This window comes from Corapipo altera, unplaced genomic scaffold (assembly GCF_003945725.1).
Source record: "Corapipo altera isolate COAL_440 unplaced genomic scaffold, ASM394572v1 66, whole genome shotgun sequence".
NCBI classification, from domain to species: domain Eukaryota; kingdom Metazoa; phylum Chordata; class Aves; order Passeriformes; family Pipridae; genus Corapipo; species Corapipo altera.
This window is the reverse complement of record NW_020884924.1, coordinates 3,511,176-3,524,537: the sequence shown is the minus strand read 5'-3', so window position 1 is coordinate 3,524,537 and position 13,362 is coordinate 3,511,176.

The following is a 13,362-nucleotide window of genomic DNA, read 5'->3' as shown; positions in this document are numbered from 1 at the left end:
TTCTAGGTGAAATGAAGAGATTAGACACATATCCCATCTGCAATGCATCAAAGCTGCTATGGTGGTAATAACTGTTTTGAAGTCACTGCTTAGTGACTGCTTCTCATAGTCTTTGTTTCAGTAAATTTTGAGTATCATTGTACACTGTGGCACTGAGATGTTTGGCTTAGAACCAGCACAGTCCTAGTGGCAAATCTGCTTTTCTCACTTTCTGCCTTAACTTAGGAGAAGAACCTGGATCAGTCTGTGCTCCAAAGTGTGGAGAGGGGAGCCACTGTTACATTGCTCAATGGAACGGATTTTCTTCTTTCGTTCTTCTTAGCCCAGTGCTGGAGATTACACAAAGGAGAAGAAATATTACTAATGAAAGAAACTCTGCAGACTGTTAACTGACATGACAAATGAGGAAAAAAATGAATGGTGTGCAGGAAACAGTAACAAATGACAACTAAGCATGTCTTCTCACTCAGGCAGTGCTGTGTCAGACATCGATGAGCTGCCTACTGGAGAGAGGGCACGAATCTACAATGTGGTGCAGTGTGGAGGTTGGACTCTCTAAGGAGAGAGGTTAAAGCTGGGTTAATTGTGCCTGCCTCTGAGAAGAATCAGCAAGAGGGGGTACAGCATGAACCTAGTGGAGCTTAATGCTTTCAACTCAGGAGCTAACAGGTAAAGTTAAGTTAAGGTATCACTGCACACTGCAGTGTTCACAGCATTACCACCTTCTCACAGTCTCAGTGTGCTTTCTCTGACTAGAAACTCTTAAAGCTAAAGGTCTGAGACAGATCCTTAACTGTGGATGAGAATGATGGGGACAACATTAGAACCGTTTTCCCCTCTCTGTACTCAGTTGCATCTTAGTTCCATTTTTCTACTATTTTCCTATTGTGCAATTACATATCGTGTAAGGAAATGGGTGTGGACAAGGGGATTGATCGGACCCACAATGAATTGGTGGATGACACCAAGTTGGGTGTTGATCTGCTGAAGGTTAGGTAGGCTGTGCAGAGGGATCTGGGCAGGCTGGATTGAACGGATGAGGCCAATTGTATGAGTTAAACAAGGTGAAGTTGCAGGTCCTGCACTTCAGTCCCTGTACTTCAGTGTAATAGGCTGAGGGCAGAGTGCCTGGAAAGCTGCCCAGTGGAAAAGGACCTGGGGGGACTGGTCAACAACCAGTTGAATGTGAGTCAGCAGTGTGCCCAGGTGGCCAAGAAAGCCAATGGCATCCTGACCCAGATCAGAAGTCATGGTCAGTGATTGTCCCTCTGTACTCAGCACTGGTGAGTTCATACATCAAGTACTGTGTCCTGTTCTGGGCCCCTCACTTCAAGAAAGATATTTGTGGTGCTGGAGGGTGTCCAGAGAAGGGTAATCAGACTGATGAAGGGTCTGGACAGTGAATCATACGAGAAGCAGCTGAGGGTGCTGAGTTTGTTTAGCCTGGAGAAAAGAAGGCTGAGGGGAGACCTTATTGGTCTCTACAAATACTAGAAAGGAGGTTGGAGCAAGGCAGGAGTCAGCCTCTTCTCCCAGGCAACCAGCTACAGGACAAGAGGAAATGGCCTCAAGCTATGCCAGATTCAAGTTGGACATCAGGAGGAACTTCTTCTCTGAAAAGATTGTCAAACATTGGAACAGGTTGCCCAGGGAAGTAGTGGAGTCACCATCCCTGGAAGTGTTCAAGAAACAACTGGACATGGCACTTGGTACCATGGTTAACTTGTAGGACAGTGTTCAGTCGAAGGTTGAACTCAATTGTCTTGGAGTTATTCTCCAATCTTAATATTTCTATGATTCTGTGAAATTATTCTGAATAGTCAATGAGTCATTATTTCCTATTAAACATATCTAAGGAAGTAGTGATAGTATTTGTACTTTCCATAATGATAATTTCAGACCAAAGGTCTGCATCTGAATCAAGATACAGATTTGGTATTCTGTGTAAATTTATCTTGCATAGATATTAGTGAGATCATTTAAATATGGAACCAAACAATACTTTCTTAATCTCTCCCCTCAGACAAACTACAGATCCAATATCAAAGCATTTTTTGGTCCCCTCTTGCTTCTGAACACCTTGCCTGTGAAACTTAAGGTACCTAGGGTGAAAAGGGACAAAGAATAGGTGACCCTTGGTGCAATAGAGAATTTTCTGTTTGTATATCTTTTCATGGCTGTGATTTCCATTTTCTTTATTCCATATTATATTCTAACAGGTTTATCTTCAATGTACAAAACATTTTGGTTAAGTGCAGGGTAAACCACCGAGGAAGTCTAACTTCCTTTGAACTCTTTCTGGAACCAAATGCTTAAGCTTAATTATAAATTGCTATCCTCTTTATTTCCATTTGAAATTCTCCAACTATTCTAATTAGGCTTCCCTGAAGGTCAGAGAACATTAACAATCTGGGCACAGTCTGGCTTTTTGAAGTGCTCGGAAGTCTACTGTTAGTGCTATTTGAGGAAACATAAGAGAAAACCAGCTGCCCTGGCTAGCACAGAATAATTAATAATAATAGCTATGTAGTGGTGACATATCCAGGTTAATTGCATACTAATTAAAGGCTATAGTAAAGCAAATTACTGTTTGCATTTGAAATAATGGCTTTTGGCCACAGCAACTCACAGAAATGTGCTGTATCCTCTTGACAAGATCTCAAATGGGAATGAAATTAATTTGAGACATGTACACGTCATCTAGTTTGAGAAGTCAAAAGTTTTGAGAAGCTATCTGCGATGAGACAGTGATAGTCATTAATGAAGAAGAGTTTGATATGAGCTGAAGTTAAGTTCTGAAAGACTGAACAGAGACAGGGGCTGGCAGAACTAGGAGTCAATCAAAAGATAATTAACAGAGAGTGCAGAGTATGAGGAATTATTCAGCATGAAAGACAAAATCTTTAGTTAGGGGCAAACAGCGGAGAAGCCAAGAGGGGGGTCCCACAGTCAGCTATTTGTGGATGTTTAGGAAGGAAATTAAGGAACTTGTCATTTGGGGGATGACTGGCTGAAAACAGAGTGCTGGTCGGGTAAGCACTCTATAAGAACTTTGTGCTGTTTGGAAAACTACTTTGAGGCTTTACCTGAGGGGTTTTTAAGTGTACTGTGAGTGAGATGAAGCAAACAGGATAACAGGCTATTTCTGGGGAGAAAGAACTTCTGATACACCGACTAATCAAAAGCTAAACTTAACCTCTTACGTTAGTTCAATTGGGGAAATAGTGAAGATGTCCAGAAAGACAACATGTGGTCAGGTACTTCTGAAAACATAATCTAATCATAAATTACCATCCCGGATTTCTCCTGTGTCTGATTCTTATTAGACTTTGGCCACATCGAAGTGATACCCACTCCTTTGATGCGAAGGGGCAAAGGAATATAGGAATGGAGACAAAAAAAGAAAGAATTGGGATTATAACTAGTGGTTAGTTTCAAGTAGGGCTGAAATTCAGAGGGGTTTGGATTATATGTGAGTTAATTTACAAAATAATTCAAATAAAGAAATATAGAGTTTAAAATAAAATAAAAAAGCAGTGAAATGAAATAATAACCTGATTAAAAAAAAAAAAAAGAGGAATTATTAAAAAATGATACTCATTTTTTCTCAGTTTTAGCCTACTGGTTTTCTGACATGCCTCAAGGACCAAATCACTCCCCCAGAATCTTGTTAGAATATATAGTTATGTAGCTCCTCTGTTATAATTAAAGTAGGAATGAGTATTTCCTTTAAAATAGTAAAGGATGTCAGAGAGGATTTTCCTGGAATGCCTTATCCTGGAAAAGATATCAATATCCCTTCATCGTGGATATAGATAGCATGAGAGGGAGTTGACTCTCTCCTTTAAAATTCTAAAATTCTAACTTATTTTCCTCTGTACATGACTACAGCTCTTAGAAATCACATGTGGGGGATTTAGTACTAAAAAAAAAGAATCTGTATATTGAATATTTCCTTATATGCATTTTGTTATTTGATTTAATGAAGAATATGATGAATAAAACCATTTTAAATTATTCTGTTCTACTTTGGAATAAGCAAAGTAATACCCAAGTGATTAGGAATTTGTAGATATTCTAACTAATGTATCCTCTGGAATAAAAATTGTGGTTAGTTTTCTAATTACTTCTGATTGAGCAAAATGCTTAATCCAAATGAAGTTTTGTGAGGATCTTCCATTAATCTTGTTTCTGTAGCCTAAATTAATATAAACCTTAAACCTAAATGTGCTTATACTTGTTAATAAGGAAAACAGAAACTGAATTACAGCCATCAGAGTTTCAGAAGATTTGGTCATATAAAATTGTTTAGTCAAAAATAGTCTTTAAAGTAGTCTTCTTAGCCTGAAAAATAAGCTATATTACCTTATCAAGGGGTTAGACCTGCTGCTGATGTTAGTTGACATTGTAAATGGTCTTCAACAGTGTAATGATGATGGATATAAATTGAAAATTTGATCTAAACAAAAGCAAAATAATAAATACATCATGTGTCTTATGTATGTATGTTTAGCTTGTAAAACTCTATAGCCTGTAAAACTCAACTGCAGCTTTTACCACTGTTTCATTATGGCCTTTTATTTTTCCTAGAATAAAATGAAGTGATTGAAGAATTCTTGCTCTTGTAGTTGAGCTGCTGAAAAGAATCTTTAAAATCATTAATAACAGGATATTCGTTTCCTTCAGCAGCTTAAGTGAATTCAAACTATGGGGCAAGAATTTAAGAAAAGAAAGATATTTCATCTACTTTGAAATCAATTTGCAAATCTCAGAAAGCTTAAATAGGCAGAAGAAGCTAATGGACTGAAACTTTGCAGGACCTGAGATAGATAGATGACCTGTAGCCTACAAAGCCACTCATTTTCTAATATACACAGGGACAAAAGATTAGGATGTAAGTGGAAAGCTTATTTAAGCAGAAGGAAATAGTATGGTTTTGCTGTTCAAGGCCTTTCAGGTACATTTTTCAGAGGAATAAGCTGTTCACAAAATGAAAAAAGAAAAAAAAAAAGAGAGAAATGTGAAACCCACTGAGGCAAATGATGATGGGTAATAAGTTGCTGCCAAGATTGAGAAACTACTTTTACAGGACAGGAAGCTAGATCATCAAAGTCCATCTCCTGGCACTGTACATAGAGTAAAACAACAATAATATCCATCTACCTCCAAAATTTTAGAACAGTTAAAAAGTCATACTAAAAGTAATGATTTACAAGTCCGGAGACATGCACTGTGCCCTCTTCTCCCTCCCTTCTCCCTCAGAGAAAAAGACTCTCAAAATCAGAATCTCAAAAATACTTTAAAGGGTGAGTTTAACAACACAGTTTTCATTTTGTCTAACAAACAGAGCACTAATAAAGAGATACGAGCTCGGAACTATTTATATTGAAACTGACACTGTAGTGTGAACAAAGAAAGTCCTACTCATGGCAATGAAGTAATACTACCTTTATAAGTGACATGGGAAAAGTAGAAGGGCCAGCTATCCTTACTATTCTGAAACACCTTGTTAAGCACAGGGACAATGAAAAATCTAAATTTCTAACCAAAATAAATAATGAGTCTGAAATTCTTAGAATCTTTAAATTTGGGGGAAATAACTCAGTAAGTTAGTGTCAGTTGTTGTAATAAAAGAATATTTTGCAACAAACAAGATAAAAAGATCTGTATATTCTTAAAGATGTAGAAAATCTGTCAAGACATTATAAAAGCAAGCTATCACCAGAAGATCATGCCAGAAGTATAAACACTGGTGCTAATGATAATGTTTGACATATACAATATGGGGCAGTTTTATAAATTGACGAATAAATGGACTGATGACCAGTGAAAACCTTCCTCCAGTATAGTACAAAACCAGATACTGGTCAAAATGCAAGTTATTTCAGAAGAAAAATAATAAAACAGTACTTCTGAAATAGTACAGAATTGGTAACCCAGGATAGTGTTACTTGGACAGTTTTAGCTCTACATTCGTGCAGTATATTAGACATTCAAGATCGGTGCCAATCAGACAGCAGCAACTGCAGGTAAATCACCACACTGCTTCTCACTAGAGTTTTGAAAGGTTGCTCCTCAGTGTACCACCTGCACAAGAAACATGTCAGGAAAAATAAATTTTGCGAGCATATTAGGAGAAGTAATAGGATACAAAGTCACTGGTGGCAGATAAGGAGAGGTCATGTAAAAATTCACTTCAGAGAACATGACAGCTAAGTGAGAGCTCTCCAGGAGAAATCACCACCCACTAGGGGTCTAAAAATCACCTTTTAAAAGTACTCACGTAATCGGTACTTAACACTCAAAATAGAATTACACCACAGCAGGACAATTTTCACCAGATACACTATTTGTAATGAGATGTTTTTACTAGACTTATTCAAGAGAGATTTTTCAGGAAGTAAGGGTTAGTCTGTAGAAGTTCATCTGTCTGCATTGGCTTCACTCTCTCATACTACCTCAGAAAAAAGTGCAAACCTGAAATCAGAGAACATGAAGCCTCACCAGGATATATAAGATATTTACCCCTGTTCATTAAACTAACAGAACATGTATGTGAAAACCCAGGCTATACTTCAGCTAAAATTAATGAACTGCTGTGTGGACTTCACTGCAGCTGCTAACAATACTGAGCCTTCTTGTTGTACCTGTGTGAAACCTGGGTGCCTGATGCTGCTTTGAATCAGCAGAACAATCTAGACCATAGAAATTACAAGAGGTAATGTAAGGAACTACTGAGATAAAAAAAAAAAAAACACATTTGCACTGCTCCTGGTAATGCAACCCAATGCATAGTAGAAATATAATTGCTAATGCTTGTATAATAGATTAAAGGAACTATAATTCTGTTAAAAAAATTCTTTAAACCTGCACTAAAGGGTTTAATGTACTTCCAGCTCAGCATGTCAGACTCCTTCTTTGTTATGCTTTTTGAAAGAAAGGTGTAGGTTTTCAGTTTCCTCTCTCACGCTTGACATATTATGGTTGTTACTGCAGAATTTGAAGATTTCCATCAATTGCTAACAAGTCCAATGTGCATGAGTCATACCGGATTACCTGGCTGCCCTATCTGTAAAACTGGTGTAGAGCATTTGTGAATCCCATTTGAAATAGTGTTTAATGCTAGAGTTACTCCTGAGTTTTACGGTAGAAAAGGATAAAGCCTTTTTTAACAGAATACATGCTATTGGCTATATTTTACACACTAGATTTTGAATCTCGTACAGAGTTTAAGGAAATATTTTAATTTGATTTAAATTTGGTTACTTCGATTTAGTTTCTGGAGCAATTTGACCTTAGCCAGCAGATGGACACCTAACCAGCCACTCTCTCACTCTCCCTCCTCAAAGGACAGAGAAAGAAAATAAGATGAAAAGGTCATGGATAGAGATAAAAACAGGGACATCACTTACCAGTTACCATCACTGACAAAACTGACTCAGTTTGAGGAAAGCCAATTTATTATTGCCAAATGAGATTGAGTTGGATGGTGAGAAAGAAGGCAAAAACTAAAACACTTTCCTCCTGTTTCCCCTTTTCCGAGGCTCAATTTCACTCCTTCATTCCTGATTCCTCTATCTCCCACCCCCTCCAGCAGTGCAGGGGTATGAGGAATGTGGGGCTGTGGTCAGTCCATAACATCTCCTCTCTCCTTCTCCTTCTCCTTCCTTCTCATGCTCCAGTCTGGGACGTTCCCAAAGACTGCAGTCCATCAGAATAAGCTTGCTCAAGTGTGGGCTCTCCAGTGGTTGCAGCTTCCCTCAGGGTATGCCCACCTTCCCCACCGGGGTCTCTCCTGGGGCCACAGGGCCATCCCTGCCGGGGTCTTTCCTCCCCTCCTGCCCTCCTCCTGCTCTGCCCTCGGTGCTCGCAGGGCTGTTTCTCACCTGGTTCCCATTCCTCAGCCCTGGCTGCCGGGCAGTGTTTTGCCCTCCCTTGCCCAGGCTTTCCCCGGGGCTCTCGCTCACCCGCCCGTGGCTGAGGGGCTCAGCCATGCCCTGCGCTGGGGACACTGGAGCCGCTGGAACCTGCGGGGTTCGTACGGGGTAGTCCCGGCCGCCCCACACAGGGATGTGCCAGCACAGCCCGCAGTGCTGCCGCCACCACTGGGCACTTCGCCTGGTACAGTTTCAAATCTGTATTATTTTCTCTGTTCAGTTAATAGATTGAAAAATCTTCTCAGCTACAAAAATTCACAGAGACATTTCCTAGATGCTGACTTCTACCAGACGTTTAAGAAAAGCGTTTTCTTTGAGCCAGTATCAAAGGATCATCTCTGTGCGACCACCCTGCGGTCTTCTTCAGTAGATGATAGCATCAGGCACAGATTTTCCTTTTGAGCCTACCGCTTCCTTAGCCTCCCTTATGTAAATATAAACAGGAAATTTTTAATGTCCTGTGAGTTTGAAATTCAGCTGGATCAAGATACTAGGCTTTCTGACATATAAGCATTATATGTGGCTTTTGTAAAGTTCCCACAAGGAGGGAGTAGGATTTCCTTCTAAATCAATTAAACATACAGTTAAACCTGACTATTAATTACAAGCATAAATAGCAACAGAGCCATGCTTACAGATTATTTCATACTACTGACAAAACATTACACTGATAAAATATCCTTCTGGGCCAATTGACCACTAAAGAAGAGTGGTCAGAAAAGTTGAGGAGAACAAGTATTATTCTTTGTTCTTAGAATAGAGGTATTTCATGGTTTGATAATAACTGGCTCACAACACAACCTAACTCTATTGTCTTCCCTTTCCATGCAACCATGGTTCCAGGTTGCAGTTTTCTTTCAAACCACTATGTTTAATATTAACAAACTTGAGTACTGTGCAGTACCTACATTTTTATTATCTGCACACTGACTCAAAATAGCAGAGAAATGCACATCCTTAAATAACGGTGTGTAAACAGGTTAGTTTTTGAAGTGGTTTTTTTCGTGTATCCTTGGGATACTGGAGCGTATGGGTACAAACTGTGCTCTAGACTAATAACCCTGGATGCAACACTCATACTCCCATTAGTGGGTCTCTCTGAACCATTTCATTATCTGTTTGTTAGCCTCTTGAAGCAGAACAAATAGATGTCATTTTCTGCCAAAGTCAAGATCTCCAATATATTTCCTGAAGAATTTGTACCAACTACTCAGAAAGTCAGAATCACGTGGCAAGTACATCTCTGACAAAGCTTCGGTCTCTTTGAATATCCATTTTTTCCTTGCAACTAGCGCAGCATGCCAAAACACTCTACAAAAAATCCACATTTTTTAGGTCTGAGTGACATCTCTCCAAAAATTTTGAATCATCCAAAATTGCAAAATATTTCTTTGCCATCTGTCCCTTTGCTTGCATGTTAATATCAAGTGAATCTTTTCTTCTCTACAACTCCACAACTTCTCTACAACTATACTGTTACCTTCTAAGATAAATCCTGTAGCATGATGAAGGGTGTACTGCTGCTCTGGATACCCAGTTCCTGTATTTTATTAGATGTGACTGTTCTGACTTATAGCTCTTTGGGACTGGGCTTTTCTCACCGTTCTTGTCTGAAAGTAAGTGTTGTCAACATAAAACAGTGATCCAGGCTAGACCTGTTAATTATCTAAATATACCAAAATGTCTACTGTTTTAATGAGAAGTGGTTCCATAACTTTTAAGGAAATGGTTGTGTTGTGAGCATGCATTTTCAGTGTTAATATTCATGCAGATGCTTGTGGAAAAGTGATAACTGTCCATTGCTCATTTATTACAAACCCCACAATTCTGTTGAGGAAGAAGAGCAGAAAAAATAGAGGACTTGTTCTTTCTTCTTATTATTAGACAAATTATCTTCTTATTAACAGAGAGAAATAAAAGAAAGTGGTTTAGTTTGGGGATGTTTTGGTTTTGTTTGGTTGGGGATTTTTTGTTGATTTTTTGGGGTTTTTTTGGTAGGGTTTGTTTGTTTTGTGGGGGTTTTTTTGTTTTTGTTTTTATTGGAGAGCTTACGGGAGGAATTGGATTTTTTTTACAATTCAATCTTTTTTTTTAAATGACCCTAAGTTAATACCTTTTGTATATCCATACCAGAGAACTTTTTTTTTTTTCTGTAGTTTTGGAAGTCCCTTTAGAAGTTAACACCTGTCTGGAAGTACTTTTATAAATTTCTCTTAAATTAGTAGATTGAAAGCTGAAAGAAGATCTACCTGGTAGAAGTTTTCACAGGACATTTTTCTTCTCACAGCACTTTTTTACAACTTGTCTGGAAGGGAAGGGTTTGCCAAAGAAAGGAGTTCTGATGAGTATCTTGAAAATACATAGATAAAATTGGGTATATTGTGAGCACTTGCAGACTAAATGATGTTCCTGCACTTTTCACTTAATATCTTCTGTCAGCAACATATCACTTCTACCCTTACTCACCCAGACCTTTTAGCATGTGTCAGACCACTTGACTACAGTTGTGTCTTTCTGGATGGTGAATACTTGAATGAGTACCTGATGAGATTGGGCTTTGATACACTTGATATATTAAAATTTTCATAATAGGAGCATTCAATAAATTAGATGTGGAAATGGAGAAGGAACCAGCAAAGAAATCTGAGTGCACAGAATTATTTTATTTTGCAAACCTTTAAAGAAATTAATCAGAAGAGCTAATACTATATTGTAACTCTTCCCCAGTTTTTTCTGTGTCCCAGAAGAGAGTAATAATTGATAATATCACTTTCTTATCCTCTTAACCTTTTTTTATCTGACAGATATATCAAAAACCTTGAGTAATGATTGTTTCCATTCCTAATTACTTTGGTATTCTTTGTATTCTAATACTTCTAGGGCTCTAAATTATCTGCACCATATGGATTTGACAAACTGCTCAGCTTTTGATTAAATAACAACAGAATGCTACAATTCTCAAGACTACATATAATGTCCTGTTGGAGAAAAACAAAATTAAAAATTACCTTCTGAATAAGCAACAGGTAAGGTTTTGTGCAACTGAAATAAATAATACATTCATAATTGAGATAAGATGGAACAGAAAGTTTGCTACATAGCACGTGAAAATTTGAACATAAAAGATATAAAATTCCCAGATCCAGATAAATAGATGTGGTGAACTAAATATAGCAGAAATACTAAATGGAGCTTGATTTTGTTTTTCAATGGAGAATATGTCAAAGCTGTTCACACAGAGGAAACTATTAGGAGCATTGTATTAATATACAGTAATTGATGGATAAATAGATCTAACCATTTTTGCTCTTTGAGTGGGCGATAAAGCAGTAATTCGGCTTCTTGAGTAAAATGCAGTAAAATGTATTTTCAGTAGAAAAATATTATTTTAATGAAATATTTATCTATTTATTTTTATGGTGCAAATTTTGGCCCAAAACACAGACTACTTAATTATCAGAATAGTTTAATCAATGTATAACATCCTCTTAACACATCTTTCAAGTGTCTATAAAGGGACAGCTAGGCTGACCATTTCCATCTATACTGCACATGTGGGAAGTTAGATGAGAAAAATTTCACTGTTTGCATCTTAATTCTTACAATTATAACCAAAACTGTTACTCAGCAAAGAAGGCAGGCATTATGTATAGACTAAATGATGGCCACAGCACCTGATGGGTTTTTCTGTATGGTTTAGTAAGCAGGCAAGTAACCAGAGCATGATTGCTCAAGAAAATACTACTGGAATATATTTTGTGTGGTGCCTGCAGCCACAATAGCTGGGAAGATTCAAAAGGAATATAGGTAGTGTAAGGAACTGTGTTTACATTTCGCCTTCTGTGACTACTGGAGGAGCCTTTGTTTGGCAGAATAACAGAGGAGCACTAGTTGTTTTGGTGTTTCTGTGAAGGTTTATGGACACAACCACTTTTGCTCTGTATTAGAACTAAGCTGCAAGATATTGTGAACTATGTTTTTGCTGTCATCATAGTACAATCAATAAGCTTTTCACTGTATTATTGAAGTTTGTCTACAAATTCTGTGCCTTGGCCCTGAGGGTATCACTAGCCCTGACTGTCCCTGCCCAGAGCTCACAGCTCAGACCCCATGGGGTCAGCCCGATGGGACCAGCAGCCCCTGCCCCAGTGACACCACAGCACGGACAATCTCTGGGTCCCCACACCCCTGCCTAGTCTGTCCATTGGCCCCCACATTTGGGTTGTCCTTCAAGTCCATGTCCTGGCCTCAGTGTGTCCCCAGGGAGGGGCTTGATGCCTGGGGCTGAGGCTACCCCATTGCCCCTCAGCTACCCTGTCCCTGACTGGAGTGGTAGGACAGGTCCTGACCTCAGGACCCTGCCATCACCCACACAGGGAGCCCGTGATGCTCATTGGAGCCACTGGCCTCCACATTGCCCTGACAGGATTTCAGTGTCTAACCACATGTGGATCAGTTCACCATCATTTTTACCCCCACCGAATCTCAGTATTCAGTCTTCTCATTTCAGTAATTCCTCACATCAGATATACATTTGAGTTTCACCCCTCAATCCACCTAAATCTTGCTCAAACCAACTATACTGTACACCTGAAGCTTTTAAAAGCAAGTGACAAAGGAATGAAAATAAATGTCTTCTTGTCAAATGAGATTCTCAACATAACATGTTAAGTCTATCTTTCTTAAGGCAATGCATCTAATTGCTGAGCAGTCAGTAAAACATTATTTAAGAATTGTCCTAAGTAATTAAATTAGGCTACTCCAGTTTGCTTAAACACACATTAATCTTTCATAGTGACATCAAATTTGCAAACACCTTAGGGAAAAATTCTGCAGTAAATCATTTGTAAATGTAATAAACGTTTAACCTGTAAAATAATAGATGAGGTAGAATACTTCAAAGTAGTTCTATTTACTTTTTTTTTCCTTGATTAAAAAAAGTGAATTAGAGCTGCTTAATAATTTAATTGTATCATTTGTACACAAAGCCTACAGTGTTGTATTTATTTGATTGATTGGAAAAGGGACAATTTGTATATGTTTTAAACTTAAAAAGATTTTTTAAAGTTTGCATTTTAAAAGTCCAAATTCTCCTCGTGTTATATCCAGTAAAATGCACAGAAGTTACCTTGTTTTCCCACTCCAATTTAAAACTGGAAATGTGAGAAAGTTAATTATTATTAGAATATTTATTATTAGCAAAACTATCTTGATTACAACCTATAAAGCAAGAAATAATACTTTTTGGTGCCATGACCTGAGACTAGAGACATGACCAGAACTGGAAGGTAATTTGGCAATGTTGTTTCTAGTACTTGTGTTGAGGCTGAGTTAATTTCACGTGCACTTTCCTCTAAATGTGAGGCAAATGGTGGCATTACAAAGTTGCACAGTAAGTCTCTGTCACTCTTGTTGAAACTTGGTA